Here is an 18,553-nt window from a genome sequence, read left to right as displayed (position 1 = left end):
AACCTGCCTTCGATTGGTGAAATCCTTACGTTATACATGCCGCGTGTCACATTTCGGTGTAAAATCTCCCTAAGAGCAAGCATTCACCGCGCATGCGCTACAAAGAGACCGAGGCGACACGATAAACACTATTGGAAAAACGGACCACTCTGAGTGACACATGCAACTTGTCGTGTGGCATCGGTTCGAAAAGTTGCATTGATTCTGAGGGTTCGCTTCCAAGCGGCACGTGTTGCTTGTCACTTCGGTTTGAATAGAGAGGTTTTATACCTAAACATCAAGTGATCCTTGCCGCTTTGATGATTTCACCAATGCAGGCTTGTGCGACCTGTCTTGCCGCTAAGACAGACGTAAACATTGGCTTGCTCGGTCCGACGCGACATGAGTCGCGTCTACATTAGATCTGAAAACTATTATCTGAGGCCACAAGCGACACGGGTTCCTTCAGTCTGAAGCAAAAAAATTATACATGCATGCGCCATCAACGCCAAGGCGATACGATGAACTGTATTAGGCTACACGTGCAGCTTGGCGCGTCGCTTCGGTTCGGAAGATCTCATTTATTTCTGATGGTTGGTTTCCAAGCGACACGTCTATCTTTTTCCATGTCTCAAGTCTCTCTTTGTTCGTTCAATGAATTTACATTCCACAAAGTTCTCAACACGTATAAACATTTGTAATAGTTACCTTCATGAAACATGCGAACGATTTTCGCTAATAAAATATGTCACAATTTTGAATTTAAAATTTTATATATACCGTTAACAATAATACCACTAATAAAATCACAACAGAAATGCGTGTTTAATAAACGTAAATATGTTTTGTAAGTATGTTTATTTGGGGACCTCTCAATTCCTTCTTTTTTTAAAAACATTTCTTGCCACTTTTATTGATGCATCCGAAAGCAGCGCACAGAGGCATAACTTCTTATTTATTATCTACTCGCAGTGTCACTGAACATTCCACGGTCAAATCCTTACTTCCACCACTGTATCTATCAGCTGTAACTGTGGAACATCCCAAGATGGCGGTTTCACCTCGCCCCTTCCCCTCACGGCTTCATTCCCCTCGCCCAGAAAACACGCTTCTATACTCTAAGAGTGTATATAATGAGCGCGGACCGCATAGAGAACTGTTATTCTGCCGAATAGGTTTTGTTGAAGTTCGTGTTTTTTCTCGCAGGTTTTACTACACTGAAATAAGTAACAAATAGCAAAATAACATAAGGGATTAATATAAATAAGTCAAGATAACACAATTAAATATTTTTTAGCAACATCTTTTCTCATGGTTGACCGAAAGGCGTTCTTTGTAGAAAATACATCAATACTTGATGGGAGGTCAATGTGTTGAGTGGGAAGTCTGCGGAAGAGAGATCTCTTTTGAATTTCCAGTCTAGGCTTTCCTGTGTAAAATTGATTTGTATTACGTGTTGCGCGCATGGGCACTCGAAAGTGGAATTCCTGGACGAGCGTGTTGGAACGGATTTTGCCATTGACAATTTTGTATAGATACCTGAAATCATTCAGTAAATAGCGCTGATAGGGAGTCTGTAAGTTTAGAAAGGACAGGAGATGTGGTGTTGAAAAATTGCGCAATGAGGGAACCCTGTAACGAACTATAGCAAGGAAAAAGTTAAGAACAGAATCGATTCTGGAGAGCTGAGTGGGACATGCCATGAACCAGACAGGAGAGCAGTATTCTATATTGGGCAAATGAATGATTTGAAGTACAAGGTGAGGGCTGAGATGTCACTAATTTCCATGAAACGGTACAGTAAACCTAAGAGACGCATTGACTTTTTTGTGGTGCCTGTAATATGTTCTTCAAATGTGAGTTTTTGGTCGAAAACAATGCCTAGGTCTTTATGAAAGGATACTGCTTTGATGTTATTGCCAAAGATGGAGTAAGATGACTTTAATAGGTTCTTTTTTTAGAGAGATGGTGAGAGTAGTACATTTTTCAGGATAGAATGTAAGTTTCCCTGTCAGACACCATGAAATAAAGTGTTATGTCATTCTGGAGAAGATGAGATGTTGGAAGTGGAGATTTCTCTGAAAATTTTAGAGTTATCTGCGAAAAGAAGGTAATTTTGGGAACTATTGGGGCTACAATGATTATATTATACCATTTTATAGCTCTCATTGTGCTCTACAAAATGAGAATATAGGATTTTATGTATCTGCACAAGAAGAGTGAAAATAATTTACTTTTCTTTCCAATTTTTTAACAAAACATGACAGAAAAGGAAAAAAAACGGTGCTGAAGCATCAAGCAGGGCTGAAAAGGGGCTAAATGTGCTAATCTCATGAAAAGGTGCCACAAAGTTTGTTCATTTTATTTGATTTCATGTCCTAGAATACATATCTCAAACGATCGGTGTGAAAACAGCTATGTATATTTTTTGAAAAGGTTCTGCACCTTAACATCCGTTTCCTAGCGATGATGCCTTAATATATAATTTTTTAATCAGAATAAAAAGATTGCATTTGATTTAATATCCGAGGTGCTGTAATTTGTATTGAAATGCTATTTTTCATGACTGCATTTTAAGATCATGGTAATGCTGCACCATCTGGATAAAACGACTGCGAATCTCTGCAAGAACAAGAATCCGAAACTACGAATCTGCCATCAGGAAGCGCAAAAACCATTTAAAGAAGCTCTTTGGGTAAGTTCCATTGATTATGATTCATTACTTTAGTGATGCTCAATTTTTTCTATTATGTTTTTCTTCTTTGGATCTAGTCTCATAGAATATACAGTATATGTTCTTTACACATTGCTTTCAACATGTGCAACATCACGACACACTTCCCATCTGTCGGCAGTGGCGCGAAAGACGTTCTGGAGCGTTACCAGCGTTATGGCGGCAGCAGGTTGTGTAATGCAGGTTCGGGGTTCCTCCAATGTGGTAATGGGTCGGGTGAACACACGTCAGCAAGACAGGGCACCATACCATTATGCTTTAGATGTTCGCAGATTCCTCAATGCTCACTTTCCTTGGAGATGGATTGCGAACTTGGAATTCCTGACGTGGGCGGCGCGTTCCCCTGATCTCACATCAATGGACTTCTCCGTGTGAGAATTTATTAAAGGACATGTGCTCACCCGACCTATTACCATATTGAATTAGCTCCGAAATCGCATTACACAAGCTGCTGGTGCCATTGCACCAGCAATGTTCCAGAAAGTCTTTCGCGCCACTGTCGACAGATGTGGATGGTGCACATGTTGAAAGTGATGTTTAACGAACACATACCATGAAAAACATTGCGAGTAAAATAATTATTTCAACCAAATAGATAGTTAATTTATAAACACACTATGTAGGTGGTGCTTTCGGCCACTTTCGGGAATTTTCATGTGACGTAGGTTATAGTGGCTCGCGAATGCTCAAATCACTGTCCTGAACCGTAAAATTTACAGATTTCTACCGTTAAAATTTAACAGTCTACCAGTTAATTTACAGAAAGGGCACACTAGCTCCTTTCGATTTAAAATCGAATATTTTATCATGCACTAAGTTAGATAAGGATTATAAATTACAGTTGCATGCACCATATATATACTTTTGAAAACTGTATTCTTAAAATTTCATTCATTACTGTAGTTTTACCATGCAATGGGCAAAAACAAAAATATCAGAGATTTATATAAAGGTGTAAATGAATTTAGAAAGGTGTGGAAACCTAAAGTAAACTTGATAAAAGATAAAAACGGTGATTTTTTTGGCCGATCCAAGCGATATTTTAAATAGATGGAAGAACTACTTTAATGATAAATCAGAAGTAAATGAAGTACACACAGCAGAACCTTTAGCTCCAGAACCTAACTTGACTGAAGTTAGAGATGCTATTAAAAGGCTAAAGAATAACAAAGCACCTGGTGATTTAATACCAGCTGAGTTAATTAAATATGGTGGAAATTCGTTAATAAATCAAATTCATAAATTAATTTGTTTAATGTGGAATAAAGAAGAAATCCATCAACAGTGGAAAGAATCCATAATTGTTCCTGTGTTTAAAAAAATGATAAAATGAACTACAATAATTACCGTGGTATGTCTCTACTCTCAACAACATATAAAATATTGTCTAACATTCTTTTAACAAGACTAACCGCATATGCTAATGAAATTATAGGTGATTATCAATGTGGATTTAAACGTAACAGATCAAATTTTTCTCATCAGACAGACTCTTGAGAAAAAGTGGGAATATAATCAAAGTGTCCATCAGCTATTCATTGATTTCAAAAAAGCATATGATTCAGTCAAAAGAGATAAATTATATAATATATTAGTAGAGTTTGGAACACCTAAGAAGAAGTTATCAATATTATGAAGCTCCAACCATCAGCATACAACTTTCAGAAGCAGAGAAATTCGATTAGTTTCTTTTACGACAAATCCCACACGGAAAGAACAGATTAGTTGCAGGGGCAAAATATATTTTGCTGGAGAAAATTTCTTACGGTTAAACAAAGTTTTGTTACTCCTACAGTGCAACTGTTTACATAAACCATTTGGTTGAGTTCCCTTAACAAAACTATTTGTTGAACCTTATTTCGTTTCACCGAAACATGCATTGTGCACCGTGACAATTTCTTGTTACACTGAAACATATTTGTTGCTTATCGGAAACAAACCTGATGTTTGTACTGGCAAGTGTGACAAAAACAAACATGGCGGATCCCGAAAGAAAGGGATCGAAGATCTTCGATTTTATTTGATTTGAAACCGTGATATCTACATTTGCTGGTAAGTGTAACTAACAGTATTGATGTTAAATGTTGTTAAATATGTTAAGTAGGAAGTGTAAATTATAGAAATGTATAAATACAGGCGTATGCAAATTTTGAGGTGGTTTTGTCTTATGCAAATATGTAATATCTGATCATGCTGAATATAAAATACAATATATCACAAGTGGTGCAAGCGTGTTTTACGTTAACATACGCGCAATAGCTCAGTTGATATAGGCTAGCATCTTGACTACCATACGGACAACCTGGGTTCGATCCTCGGGTTAGGTGATCTGGGCCAAGCAGGCATTTCCCCAACAGTTAAGATAATTTGTATAACAATGTACCTTTTGATTGTAAGCTACTGGCGTAGCAGTGCAACGTGTACCGTGTTAGTTTCTATCACATACTGCATCTTGTTACATTATGGGGTTCGTTGTTCCACTGTACTCCCTCGAGAATTGCTTTGTTTTTTTTTAGAACAACAGAGTTCGATGTTTTACGTAATATAAAATTATTTCCAGCATGCGGAAAACACAAATAACGGATATATCTAATCCCAAAATATGGTCAGCATAAGTGCTTTTTTTCCTCTAAATAGACGAACAAAATTTATATCCCCTGAAAGTACGTACCTTCTACTTCCATTTTCAGGTGTTACTTTTCCGATTACTATTATATTATTGTGTGTAAAAAATGTTTTTCCTGCTACTAAAAGCAATGCATTTCTCCATTCGTTCGCGTCCATGTTGTTTACGCACAGTTTGCTGTCATTTGTTTCGGGGTCTTCCTCTCAGCACAAGAGTTTTCCTACCTTGTGTTCCAACGTCGGACGAGGAATGCCTGTTAGGTTAGGTTCCATTAGCATAAATACAATGAAAAATTATTCTTTGGGCTAAGAGAATTAAACCAAGCCAGCCTACAATATAAATGCTTTGTGCGATAAGTGAGACCCTTCGTTTCGCAGAATTCGAGTTTCTTTCATTATTTCAGACGAGGAATGCTTACAAGGTTAGGTTAGGCCTGTTAGGTTGGGATCCAATAGCATTGACAAATGTACTAAGAGCAATGCATTTCTCTATATTCATTCTTGTCCAACCACGTTTCTCCTAAGCAGCCCATATTCTGCAGTCTTACTGTTCTGCTTCATGTTAAAGTAACAAGTAACACTTGTACTTTTCTTCACATTAACACATTTCTGCAGGCTATAAGCAAGGGAACAACACAATCCTCATAAAGCATGAAGAATATTTAATTTCCTTGAGAGGGTTAACACATTATTGTGATGAAAAGGTCAAACAGCGTGAAATGAAATTTTTGAAATTTGTATTGCATTTTTATTCTTTCACTCAGCAACATTCCACAAAATAAGTATTTTAATCTTGTGCGCATAAAAATGGTGCATCATGGGTAGTATGTCATAATGTTCCCTGTGCCTACTCGGTTATTTCCAAGTTTTTACCACAAAAATGGTTGCCAGGTGCAAAGTAAATAGTAAGGTGATTAGAAATGTTCTCCCACCTCAGTATTTCCTTTGGTTTTCCTCAAGAAATATTTATTTCTTCAGTTTTGGTTCATATGTAATACAGTTACTTGTTTTGCATGAACATTCAATTTAGTGCTTGTTTGCTTTGATTGTTAGGTTCAGCGTCTCTCTTTATATATGTATAATCTGTGCAAAATCCCTATGCTTAGTATGTTAAGCAGTTAGATCGAATGGCTCTCTTCATAAACTCTATTACGGTAATTTTATTTATGCTTAGTGCCATTGATTTTACCTACAAAACATTGGCAATGTGTGAAATATAGAAAGTACTTGATGAAATAAAATACTGGTGAAAGTAGTTACTCTGAAAATTTGTTGTGCCCCTTTATTTTGTTGGCCCCCACTCCACCAACATACCACACAAAGGTAAACTGTTTTAATGGTGGTATCAGAAGATTTTAGAGTACAGAATCATGAAACATATGTTTAAGTAGTTATGGTAGTTAGAATGTATTCTGAAATGGTATGTTTCAAGCACAACGGAAATGCCATTTCACAATTGTACTTGAAATGTTTAAACATATATATCAAATCATAATAAAATCATGAAGATATATGTGAATTAAATGTAATTGAAAGAGGGAAGACTAAAACTAACTGCATAACCTACTCATGTGTGAATACTTCTCCCATAATTTTTAGACACACATTGGTAGGCTCAGTCTTGATTAGCCTACCGACAAACTTTCATTCAGAGAAATAATGAAGAATGAATATTGGCAGGAATCAATAGAAATTTGAGCATAGCCTTTTTTTCTTTACTTTTATTCTCATTGAGAAAAATGACAATTTAGAATTTGTTTATGAATTCTCAAATAAGAACATTGTGTTTTTACATTTTTTTTCACTCGTAATGTTGTTCTCATACCTGTGGTTGATAGTATACATATTTCACTATTATTTATATTGTTATTAAAGTTTAGAAATGTATCAGAGTGGAAAGTATAGTTTAATATTTCCTTTTTTTGTTTATCTTAAAGATGACTAGTGGCCAATAGCAGTGAACCATGAACATTAGAGCATTTTCACAATACCTGCTGGAGCATGAAGAAAAAGGAAATATCAAAAGTGGCAGAATTACACATGAATCATTGGCCTGTGCTACAGCACAAACTGAGATATACATTGGTAAGCATTTGTCTAATTGCTTTATGAATAAATAATTCTAACATTTCTAAACTATTAAAAGTGATCAATACTATGTACAAATTAAACATTTTTTGAGAATAAAGTTTAACAGTAGGAATTGATAACTCACCAGGTAAAAATCCTCTCTGGATATGAGTAGGTTAACTGTGCATGTGTGGGTTTTGTTAAGATTTCTGTAGCATTAAATAGTATATTTTCCTCTTTCAAATGCACGGCGAATATTTCCAATCGTTACAAGGCACTTCATATTTTTCATTGTTGTTTATTTGAAGTCTCTCCTGAGATCAACAAACCTTGTATCAAGTGGTATATCACAGATCATTGTTAAGGTTTTTTTTACTTACTTTATGCACAAATAGGCTAATTGTAACTGGTCCTGCAGTTTAAAGAGAAAGTCAAACTATTGCCATGTGCCTCAAGGCAAATGCAACATGGTAGGCTCACACATGAGTGATGCACACATATATCTTTCCCAAGAGCTTCATTTCCATATTTTGTACTGGTGTATGCAGTATTTTCAATGCTATTTATACGTATTAACAGTATTGGCCAAAGGATATACCGTATTGTGACTGTACTTTTATGATATATTAGTTTCGTAATGTTATGATATTGGCAAGGGGTCCCGAGTTCAATACCTGGTGGAAGCACATAGTGGTTTGGATCCCACCCTAATCTGTAGGTCCAGTCCCGATTAGCATTACTCTGCATTAAGTGGATTAAAAACACCAAATCAATCGATTATCATAATATTGGCGAAATATATTATGTCTATAAAACACATTTATTCACTGATACCTCACAAATTGCATGTATCTCTGGTAATTGTTTAAATATACGATGAGTTAATGAAAATACAAGGAAGCAATTGTGTAGCCCAGAATAGTAAAAGTGCCTCTTTCTACCACCTCACCCTTTTCTGTGTTGCAAGTTGAAGATAAACAACCATATGCTCAAGTTGATTGGTGCATGAGGTCAGATTTTGTGGTGCCCTTAAAAGAGCATTTCATTCATCTTGCAGAACTTCACATGAAATAAGATATTTACATATACCTGTTTTAAAAAATCCTGCTAATGATGTATTGTTAATATCACAACATGGAATGAAAGCACAGATATAGCTATATAGAAATAATATATCTACCTTTTTTCTGTCTTTTGGCTGTTAGTTATGTTTATTACTTCTGCTTTCATTTTTATCTTTTCTAAATATTAAAGTCTCAAGAAAGCTGGAAAGTTAGAAAAAAAAAATGAAAATTTTAAATTTTTGCCAGTTGAGGCTAACCTATTTTACTTGCAGTATCAGTTGTGAGTTTAGAGGTTCATAATGTCTTAATTTGGAACAATCTAAAATATTCTACATGGTGTAGCAGTCAAGAGACAGATTTTGGCCATTGCCTCTTTTACTAATTTACATTCATGTGTGTGTGCATACCAGTGACATAATGGTAACACTTGTCTTGTAATTAAGGTGTAACAGGTTTGATTTTCAATGGAGACATATTGCACTGTGGTTGACATTCCATTTTAAAACTTTGAGTCCTTCTGAACATAAAATGAAATTAAAACAAACTTTCACGTGTTGGTGCTTCTTATGTATGTACAATATAATTTCATTATAAAGAACACCCATGCTAGGCCAGGATTCCAAACTCTCTAGACCTGGGGTTCTAGCCCACCGTGCCAACCACTCTGTGACAGAGATCAGTGTGCCAAATGTATAGTTTCATGTGATAAAATTGCAAACGAATGTTATAATCAACTGCTTAGAAGTTTTTGGAAATTAAAAACTTTACTACTCGTACTTGTACACCTTTTACATTAGAATGCATATGCACACTCCATTTAATAATGAAAGAAGATTTCATAATTATTGCAGCACATGATGTTCAACATTTTAACTGGCTGGGAGGAGGAGGTGTTTAGTTGGGCCTGGGAGTCAGCTGGGGAATGCTTTGCAAGAATTTCTGCTAGCTGGGGGATACCCCCCATATCTCCCTCTCACTTCAAGACTGTTTTAATGTGACCTGTTGATACCAGAATTACTTGCAATTGCGAGTATTGTTTTAGGAAAAAGACCAGCATATTGATGAAAGTTATGTGAAGGAATTGTACTCCCTGATGACAAGTAATGGCTTGTGCATCCTTGTAATCAAGGTGTTCCAGATTCAATCCCCAATGAAGGCACAGTGTGGATTCAGTCCCAATCTTCATGTCTGGGCATAAAGTGTACTTACACATTTTTTTTTTTCTGAGAGAAGGCCAATTTGGACACGTTTCAAAAGTTACACAAGCTTAACGTGTTAAATGAGTTATGGTAACTGGCTGTCCCATAAGTTTCATTATGCTGTTCCAAAAGTCTCATTTCGTGCAAGAACGAGATTCACCAAACGTACGAGCTAGGAGGCTGGTTTGTTTGGTGAGAATCGTCTGCTGCTTACGGAAAACGTGCATGCTGATGGATTCAAACTGCACTAGTTTGGAAAATGTATTATAATTTTAACAGATAGCGATATGAAGCCACATGCACAAGATGAGTATACCTTAACTGTTCTTGGAATGCGATTAAAATGAGTAACAGTGTCCAAAGTAGAGTTTATTTTTGCCATAGGGACATTGCTTCCACTGGACTTCATGTGGAAACTTTCTCTAAATCAAAACGCTGCACCTGCGCTTCCGCCTAGAGTGTCCCATAAGTCTGTAAAATAACTGGTTTCACCAGATTCATGAGCCCAGTTATTTTCGTTGAATGTGTTAGTTTCGTTAAGACTTTTGGAACACACCTTATGTTTTATAGACCACTGTGCACTAGGCCAGTACTCTTCATTGCTGGCTGTAGCTGGGTATTAGGCCCTAACATAAATCGTACCAGGTAATAAGAGGTCCAGTGGTTACCAATTAATTTAATTCCAATTTTACTTTTGTCAACAAGCATAGACAGAACAAGCTTTTATTATTTACATTTATGCCATTATTTATTAATATTTCAAAAATCTAGGGTGCAAATGAATGTATAAATTTAAAAAATAGAAAGGGGTTAATTGTTTGGGCAGGATTTCAACTTTTATTAAAAGAGGCTGTTGTCTTACAAAGATTGAGAACCACTGCACTAGGTGGTGAAGATACATCACCACTTGCTTGGAATACTCTGAGTCACTGTAGTCCCTCCCTGACAAGGAGGGAAACTGAAGTTTCTATTTTTTTTAGGGGGTTGGGTGGAAAATATTAATAGTTTTGAACTTCCATAATCCGCAATGCAAGTTGAAGTTGGTCATAAGTGTTTAGAAGTGTCTACTAGAATTTGCAACATTGTTACATAGAATTTTGTAAACTGACCAACCAACCAGCAAACTATATTTTATGTTTGTTTTTTTTCGTTTTAGATTTCTGGAAACATTCAAAGGCTGAGGGCCAAGAAGAATCTATGCTTTCTTTAAATCAAGTGGTACTCTGACTGCAATTATTTTGAAGTGTTTTTATCATCAATAATGTATCTGTGCCTACAAGCAACTTTTATATGTAATCATTTTTTAATAAGAGCTGTACAATAAATTTCTAATAAATTTGTCAGTGTTAATGTATGTGTTATGTTTGGAAGAAATAATTCCTTGTGTATAGCATTTAGTTTAAATTACTTTTGACAATTCTAGCCATATCATGTAAAATCAAAGTAAACCTCCCTGTGTTCATATATAATTTTGTGTACTTGTGCATTCGAGTAGTATAATGTAGGGTGAAAATCCATATTGGAAATTTCATGCCATTAAAGGAAGATTCATAATGTTTTTCCATTAACTTTTCTTTCTCTGCAACGTTCATTGAACATTACGCTGCATGTTAAAAAATACAGTGTCGTCTTACACAATCAACATCCCGCGTTACAAACATGTGCACACAGGTTAGAGCTATTGTAGTATATACATGTACCATATATAGTATAGTATATAGTATGCAAATTCATAGCATTTCCAACATTGGTGGTGTTCTTTATATTCCTTCGTCCTTGTGTTTCGAAATCTTGGGCCTCCCCGATGGCACAGTGGTTGTGTCCTTGCCTTGTAATCAAGGGGTCCCGAGTTGGATACCCGGTGGAGGCACATACTGGTTCGGATCCCATTTTAAACTGTAGGTCTAGTCCTGGTTAGCCTTTCTGTGCATCAAGTGGACTTAAAACAACAATTCAATCAATCAATCAAAGTGTTGGACCTGGTTCAGGAACAGAATCAGTTGATTTGGTATTCAATGCTGCTGCTCCAAACCCCATACATTCTTGATTGTGGTATATAAACTGAATATTACAATAATATATAAAATAAAACATGGAATATCAACAAGTATAAGTTCAGGTACAAATGACTAAACCAAACCACCCACCTTCCTGTCATTTAATAACTTCTGAACCACATGATAACCATCAGCATTCTGTCTGTGCGAGAAAAGGTTGACCTGCATTTTATCTTTGTATAAGAGGACTGTGGTAAGTAATTAAATTTATTTTCCTAATTAAGATTTAGTTTAATATATTATAGCTATCAGTAGAGCTAATTCCCCTCCTCTATTGAATGGTTTAATAATACTTCAAGATATTATTATTATTTATAATATCAATGTGACAAAATGGAGTACATCACATAGTTGTCTATATGGTGAAATATACTTCTATAAAGGTAATGCAAAAATGTGTAGTGAGATTGCAATGTGTGTCTGCAACATACACAAGACATTGCCTCAAAATAAAGTTTCACTGTTTGAGCTAAGTGAGCTCAACAAGTAGCTCTCCCACTCATCCAGCCAAAAATGAGTGGTGGTCTGGGGGAGAATGGAGGCTATAGCATGGCTCTGATCACATTTCCACTTTGTAAAATGGAAAAAAAAATATATTGGGTCTACTACTTTCATGTCCCCTTTGTACTGTAATTAACAGGAAATTGCTGTACTCCAGGATGCGAAATCATTGAAGACTGGTGAGGGAGGAGGAAGAACTCCATTAACATGAATGCATGTGAATTATTATGATATGTATATTATATTTATATATATCACAGTATATATTAGAAAGTAGTGTGTGAAATCCTGGAAGACAGGGGAGGATTTTCCCTCGCCAACAATTCTGTCCTACAATCCTTCAAAGATTCAGATGGTAAAGGAATTAATTTGATACTTTATATACTTCAATATATATATATATATATATTGTATAGTGTGCGTAATATAAAATGAATGTATGTATGTACATAGACATTAGCACTGTATATTATGTATATAAATATATAACAAAATATACAATATTAAATATGTGTGTATATATATATACATTAATTCATGCTGTATTTTATATACACCTATGTCAGGAATTAGAAAGTAGCAAACTAATTCCTTTATCAATCGGATTTTTGTAGGACAAAATTCTTGGTGGGGGTAAATTCCCCCCTGTCCCCCAGGATTCCATGCTTTTTAATAATAATAATTCCAACAAAAGATCCTTTACTGCCAACAAATTGATTTGTTTGATGGTACCAATTATTTTGTTCAGAGAACTACACCCGATTCGATACTCCATACAAGAGATTTGGTTGGATGAACAAAATTAAGTCAATCAAATAATTTGTACAGGGAACCTCAACGTTTTGCTCGCGTATAACAAACAAGGGATTTGGTTGCTGTAACTAGGATTTGTTTCAGCCAACCAGACTTTTCTCTCAGTGTGGATATGTATCTTGTTATACTTCTAAAAATATAATTTACTAGATTGTACCTCTGTATAAAATTCGCGCTATTATTTTTTACGCAATCATTAGTTCTTCTTCTATTGTTCTGATTGTTGTAATTGTATTTTTTTTTATTTACTCTATGTACACCTATTGGAATTGGAGTCATAGCTCTGTTATAAGTGATAAATAAGTAAATAAACAAATAAATAAATAAAGTTCACTATGGCGACCGCCCACTTCCGGTTTTCTTGAACCACGATATTTCAACAGGTTTCAACTAATATAGTCAAGGGTCTCCCCAATGGCGCAGTGGTAATGTCGTCACCTTGCATCAAGAAGTTTCGTGTTCGATACTCGGTGTATGCACATAGTGGTTCGGATCCCACTTTAAACTGTAGGTCCAATATCGATTACCCTTATTGTGCATAAAGTGGACTTAAAACACCAACTCACAGGATTTTGTTTAGGTGGGAGGCAGATCAGAAAATATGGAACAAGGAAAATAACAGAAATGCTGTTGGATTGATTGAACTATGTTATTTTACGTTGCTTCTCTGATACTTTTGGTTAATCGCGACAATGAGGATGATATGATGACAGCGTTTAAGGGATACTTACAAAGAACGCTCACGTTCAAGCCGGAATTTGAACCCTGGATCTCTCGAGTCGTAGCGCGCTGTGCTAACGTTCCACCACGGTAGTCGGCGAAATGCTGTTGGGACACTTCATGCGACCATCAAGTGGTGTTGCAGCTAAACACACAAGTGTAAAGTTGAAATATTGTGGTCCAAATTATCGAAAGAATCAACTCGCCGATAGATGTAACCTCCCTCCCGACCCGACAACATAGTAACTTCAGACAAAGGCTGTCACTGCGTACAGCTTGGTTCTTACTGTTTACATTTAGTTCTCGGAAGTATTCGAAGAGTAACAATGTTTTCAAATTTCCTTTAATTACCAGGACCACTGAGAAACCATGATAATGCTATGTTTTAAAAATATTTATAAATTAAATGATACGTGATAGCAACTATTATTAAAATAAAGAACATGTATAAATTTGAGTAAAACAAAAACAAAATCAACTAAGGTTGGACAGGGATTAAAAAAAATAAACTCTCACAACTAAATCTGGTAGTGTTGCATCAATGGATATAAAACTAAAGTTACATATGGTAACACTGCAGAGTTCTGGTGCTTGTTTCCCTGTACAACAAACTCATTGATTTATATACAAAGACGAAATCTAAATTCTTGAAAAATCTTTAAAAAAGAAGAAGGCAGCAGTGTTACTTCCGTGGGATTTTATGGATTCACACATTGAAATATTTCATACTTAGAGGGGGATTGCTTGGCCCCTGGCCAGGCATATATCTAAAAATATATTTCGGGGGTGATTCCGAACCAAGTTTCTTATAATCATAATTTAAATTAAAACAATTGTATTAAATTAATAAAATATTTATATTAATTGATATTGTATATTTATTACATGAGTAGGTAAAAAGACGATATAAGAATAATCAGAACAGTACGTATTCATTATCTAGGTTACACACAGTTTAGATCGCCAAAATTAAGGAAATTAATGTGAAATACATAAAGAATTGAATATTTTTCACTAACAAAAATAATGTTACATCCAGATGACGAAAAGCAAAGTTCATGTTTATATTTTATGCATTTTATTATAAGTTGTAATGTGCATACATTTTCTTTGCTACTGTCATTCAAAGTTATGGTCAAAATACAGTGCTCAAAAAAAGTTTTGCATATTCAGGGTTTGTGATCATTTTATTGTACTAGATGCATGGAATCATATTAGTACAGGGGAGACATACAAACAGAAAGAAAACAGTGTAGCTGCAGAAGAAACAAAATCATACCAGAATCACACCACAAGCACAAGATTGAAAATGTGGGATGTGAAACATAAAAGGAAGGCAGTGCAATACCGTGTACCTACGGCTCTCAGACATGCTTGGGATCAACAGATGGGAGTTCAGTAGCGTGCATAGCCACCTCGAGCCCGAAGGCATGCTTGAACATGGCGGGACATGCTAAGGATAAGAGCATTCAACTTCTCCTGAGGAAGACTGTCCCACTCTTGAATGGCAGCCTCCCGCAATTGCAACTTGTTCACAGGAGGATTTTCATGGCTGACAATTGCTCGCTTCAGGTGTCCCCATGCATGTTCCACACGGTTCATGTCTGGTGAATACGCCGGCCACACCATGCGTCGAATGCCATGCACATCAAGGAACTCTTGAACCACTCTGGCTCGATGTGGTCGAGCGTTATCATCCACCAGCGTGAAGCCATCCCCACAGTTACAGAGAAACCTGCTACCACGGGTTTGAGAATAGCGTTTCTGTACATCAGACCAGTCACGTGACACTGGAGAGGAATTAGGGGCGTACGTCGACCAGACATGATTCTACCCCAAAACATGATGGACCCCCCTGCTGCTGGTGACGATCCTGGATGAATGGCTCGTTCAATCTCTCATCTGATAGTCTCCAAACCCTTATGCTTTTGCTTAACGGGTGCAAACTGATGGTGACCTATTCTGTAAAGAGCGTGTGCTCCCACTGTTCCTGACTCCATTCGCTGTGCATTGTTGCCACGGTGTCTCTTATGGTGTGGATGAAGAGGAACCTTGGGTATGAGTCTTCTTGACGTCATTCCTTCCTCATGAAGTCGATTCCGCACTGTCTGATTGGAAACATTCGCTCCTGAGGCCCTCCATAGGTCCTGGCACAAACTGGTAGCAGTTGCAGTGGGTCTACGACGTGCCGAAATCTCCACAAACCAATGTTCCCTGCGTGTTGTTTTGCGTGGCCGCCCTGTCCTTAGTCGATCAGCAACTGATTGTGTCTCCCTGAACTTTTTTCACACTCGAGAGACATCACTTTGGCTCACTCTCACACGGGCAGCGACATCCACTTGGTGATATCCCTTTTGCGGCAGCGTTACAACTCGAATTCGGTCCGTAGCAGAAACGGTTGCACGAGGCATGTTGCACTTCGTTTTCCACCCGCTCTCTGTGCAGTTTCCAACTCACAAGTGCGGATAAGACACGGACAATGCCTCCCATCGGGCTGATTTCAAATCTGCTCAGGAATCATGTGGCAACTACTGCCCTCTATCTGCTGAATATGGAACTCACTTGTGCCATTATGTCGGTTTCTGTCTCGGTCATTGCTCTCATAATGATCATTGTATACCTTTTGGGGATATCGCGATTCAAACTGCATGCAATCATAATATGCAAAACTTTTTTTGAGCACTGTATAATCCTTTCTTCCTTTAAGTTCTGCAGAAACCATCAACTAAACGACAAATGCTAAATAAGTGTATTTTCACTATTTAATTTTAGTATTTCGTAAATCTCTCGGAAGGTCACGACACCCTGGACCCCCTTAAAGACGTCCTTGCCCCTGCCTCCTACTCGGCACGGACCTACTTCAACCATTTAACTACTTGTAAAGGTGCAGAAGTTCAATAGAGCGACCATCCACTTCCGTTTTTTTTTAACTCCCATATTTCAACGAGTTCATGGTAACAATAGCACAATTCAGAGCTATTATGAATTTACTGGATTTGTGTTTCAGAAAAAAATAACTTCAATATGGTCGTCTTTCCCTTACCTATCGTTTCGCCATATTAATATACCCAAATTAACATTATCTAGCAGCATACTGCTTTTAGTTAATTTAATTTTATATCTCCATACTTTCATTGTAGACTTGGTTTTAACATACAATCTTGTGAACGAGTAAATCAGTCACTTGAGGTTCCTCGCTTGGTTGGTCTCCTGCTGGAAATTTTGTTGCACATTGTTTCGATGAGTCATCCGTCACGTGATTTTTTAGTTCGCAGCGGGTTTCACACACTCAGATGTCGCCACCGTCGTGTTGTTAAACGCAAAGTGTTTATGCTGACCGGTACAAACCATTGAAATTTGGAACCTTTCACACGAGTGTTTAACTTGGACCGGTCTGTAATCCCGAAACCAATCTGCATTAAAAAATATTTTTTTCTGGTGTAATTTAGCCTGTAGATTACGAAAAGTTAATTAGTTCAAAACGAGGAACCGTGAAGTTCTTCATTTCAAAAAAGTTCCTACAAGTGTTGATCTTAAAACCGATTTGGTTCCTGCTTTTTCACGATATGACAACACACGCGCTCACGTGTTAGGTTAGCATACACCAAGAAACAACATCACGGGTCAATTACCCCTCCTCCTTCCACATCGCCACGGGGCTCTTTTCCGAACGTCTTCAAGGTCAACACGCACGTCAAATTTCTGCTGACTCAGCGATATATCCGCTCATACACGACTCTCACCGGATGTAACATCACTCCGGATGTGTCAGATTTCTGCTGAGTCAGGGGAATGAATATTCGCAAACCCACCTACAGTGTGACGACTTACATAAAACTATAATTTTTAATTTTTGAAACTATGGAAGCATTTATTTTTTGGACTAATCGATTTAGAATATGAAAGAAATAACATAATTGCTGGATTTTCCACTAAACATTTTCTTAGTCTTAGTCTTTTCGCATACTAAGTGAACTTTATTTTCATTAGAATAAAAATAACAAGCTTTCTGCTTTTTTGTAACTTGAAATGGACGATGACAATTCTTTTTTTGGGGGAGGAGGGGGCCGACGGACTCGCTCGACCCCTGCCGATGTCCATGTTTCTCTGCCTACTTATGTAATGGGGATATGGCATTTCAAGGTAAACAAAGTATTTGATCTTCAAATATGTTTCAGGGTCTCATGGAGAAGAAAATGAAGAGGCAACATCGTCGATCTATAACTCCAAGGTAAAATTTTCTGATTATTCCTGTTCTTTCATCACAGTTGCATTGTTTTTTGCATTTTATGTACAGGGTGTTTCACTCGCTCTCGACCCCTGATTTTCGCTCATAAAAATGAAACTATCGATACCTGCTGTATGAGAAGCATGGTGACGTCATTGAAGATGACGCCACAGTCTCTGTAGTCCTTGCGTGAACATGCGCGTGCGTCTGGGCGATTCTGCCGTTAAATGCCAATCGTACGGACGTGTGCTTTCAGTCTGAGTTCTTGGCCCTGCTGTTGTGACCCAAACGATAGTTGTTCGTGTTTGTTCGGTTGGAAGTTCATGCTTACAATCAGTGGTTCGTGATTACAGAAACTGGAAACAACGGGAACATTGTTGGATGTGCATGAAGGAGGACTTCCAAAATTACTAGATTCAAGATGCAGGAAGTGAAAAACAGATTGCTGCCTCACCAAGGAAGTTGTTGCGTAAAATGTCGCTGGAAATGAGAGTTTCCGCATGTCAACAAGCTGCCAAAGAAGCAATGCTGTGTGCATATCGTGTTACTGCTGTGCAACAATG

The 18,553-nt window shown here is 37.0% G+C and overlaps 1 long non-coding RNA gene across 1 annotated transcript in view; it reads left to right on the top strand.

Moving 5' to 3' along the window:
* The first annotated feature begins 2,558 nt into the window (after positions 1 to 2,558).
* Positions 2,559 to 18,553, top strand: part of LOC146001907 (uncharacterized) — a 31,773-nt gene continuing 15,778 nt past the window's right edge. Inside the window, exons 1-2 of the long non-coding RNA XR_014443625.1 lie at positions 2,559 to 2,674; positions 17,941 to 17,993. This is a non-coding gene — a long non-coding RNA (uncharacterized LOC146001907). The remainder of the gene's footprint in view (positions 2,675 to 17,940; positions 17,994 to 18,553) is intronic.

This window comes from Lepisma saccharinum, chromosome 18 (assembly GCF_977018435.1).
Source record: "Lepisma saccharinum chromosome 18, izLepSacc3.1, whole genome shotgun sequence".
Lineage (NCBI taxonomy): Eukaryota > Metazoa > Arthropoda > Insecta > Zygentoma > Lepismatidae > Lepisma > Lepisma saccharinum.
Note: the sequence above shows the minus strand (reverse complement) of the source record. Positions and strands in the feature narration are given on the sequence as shown.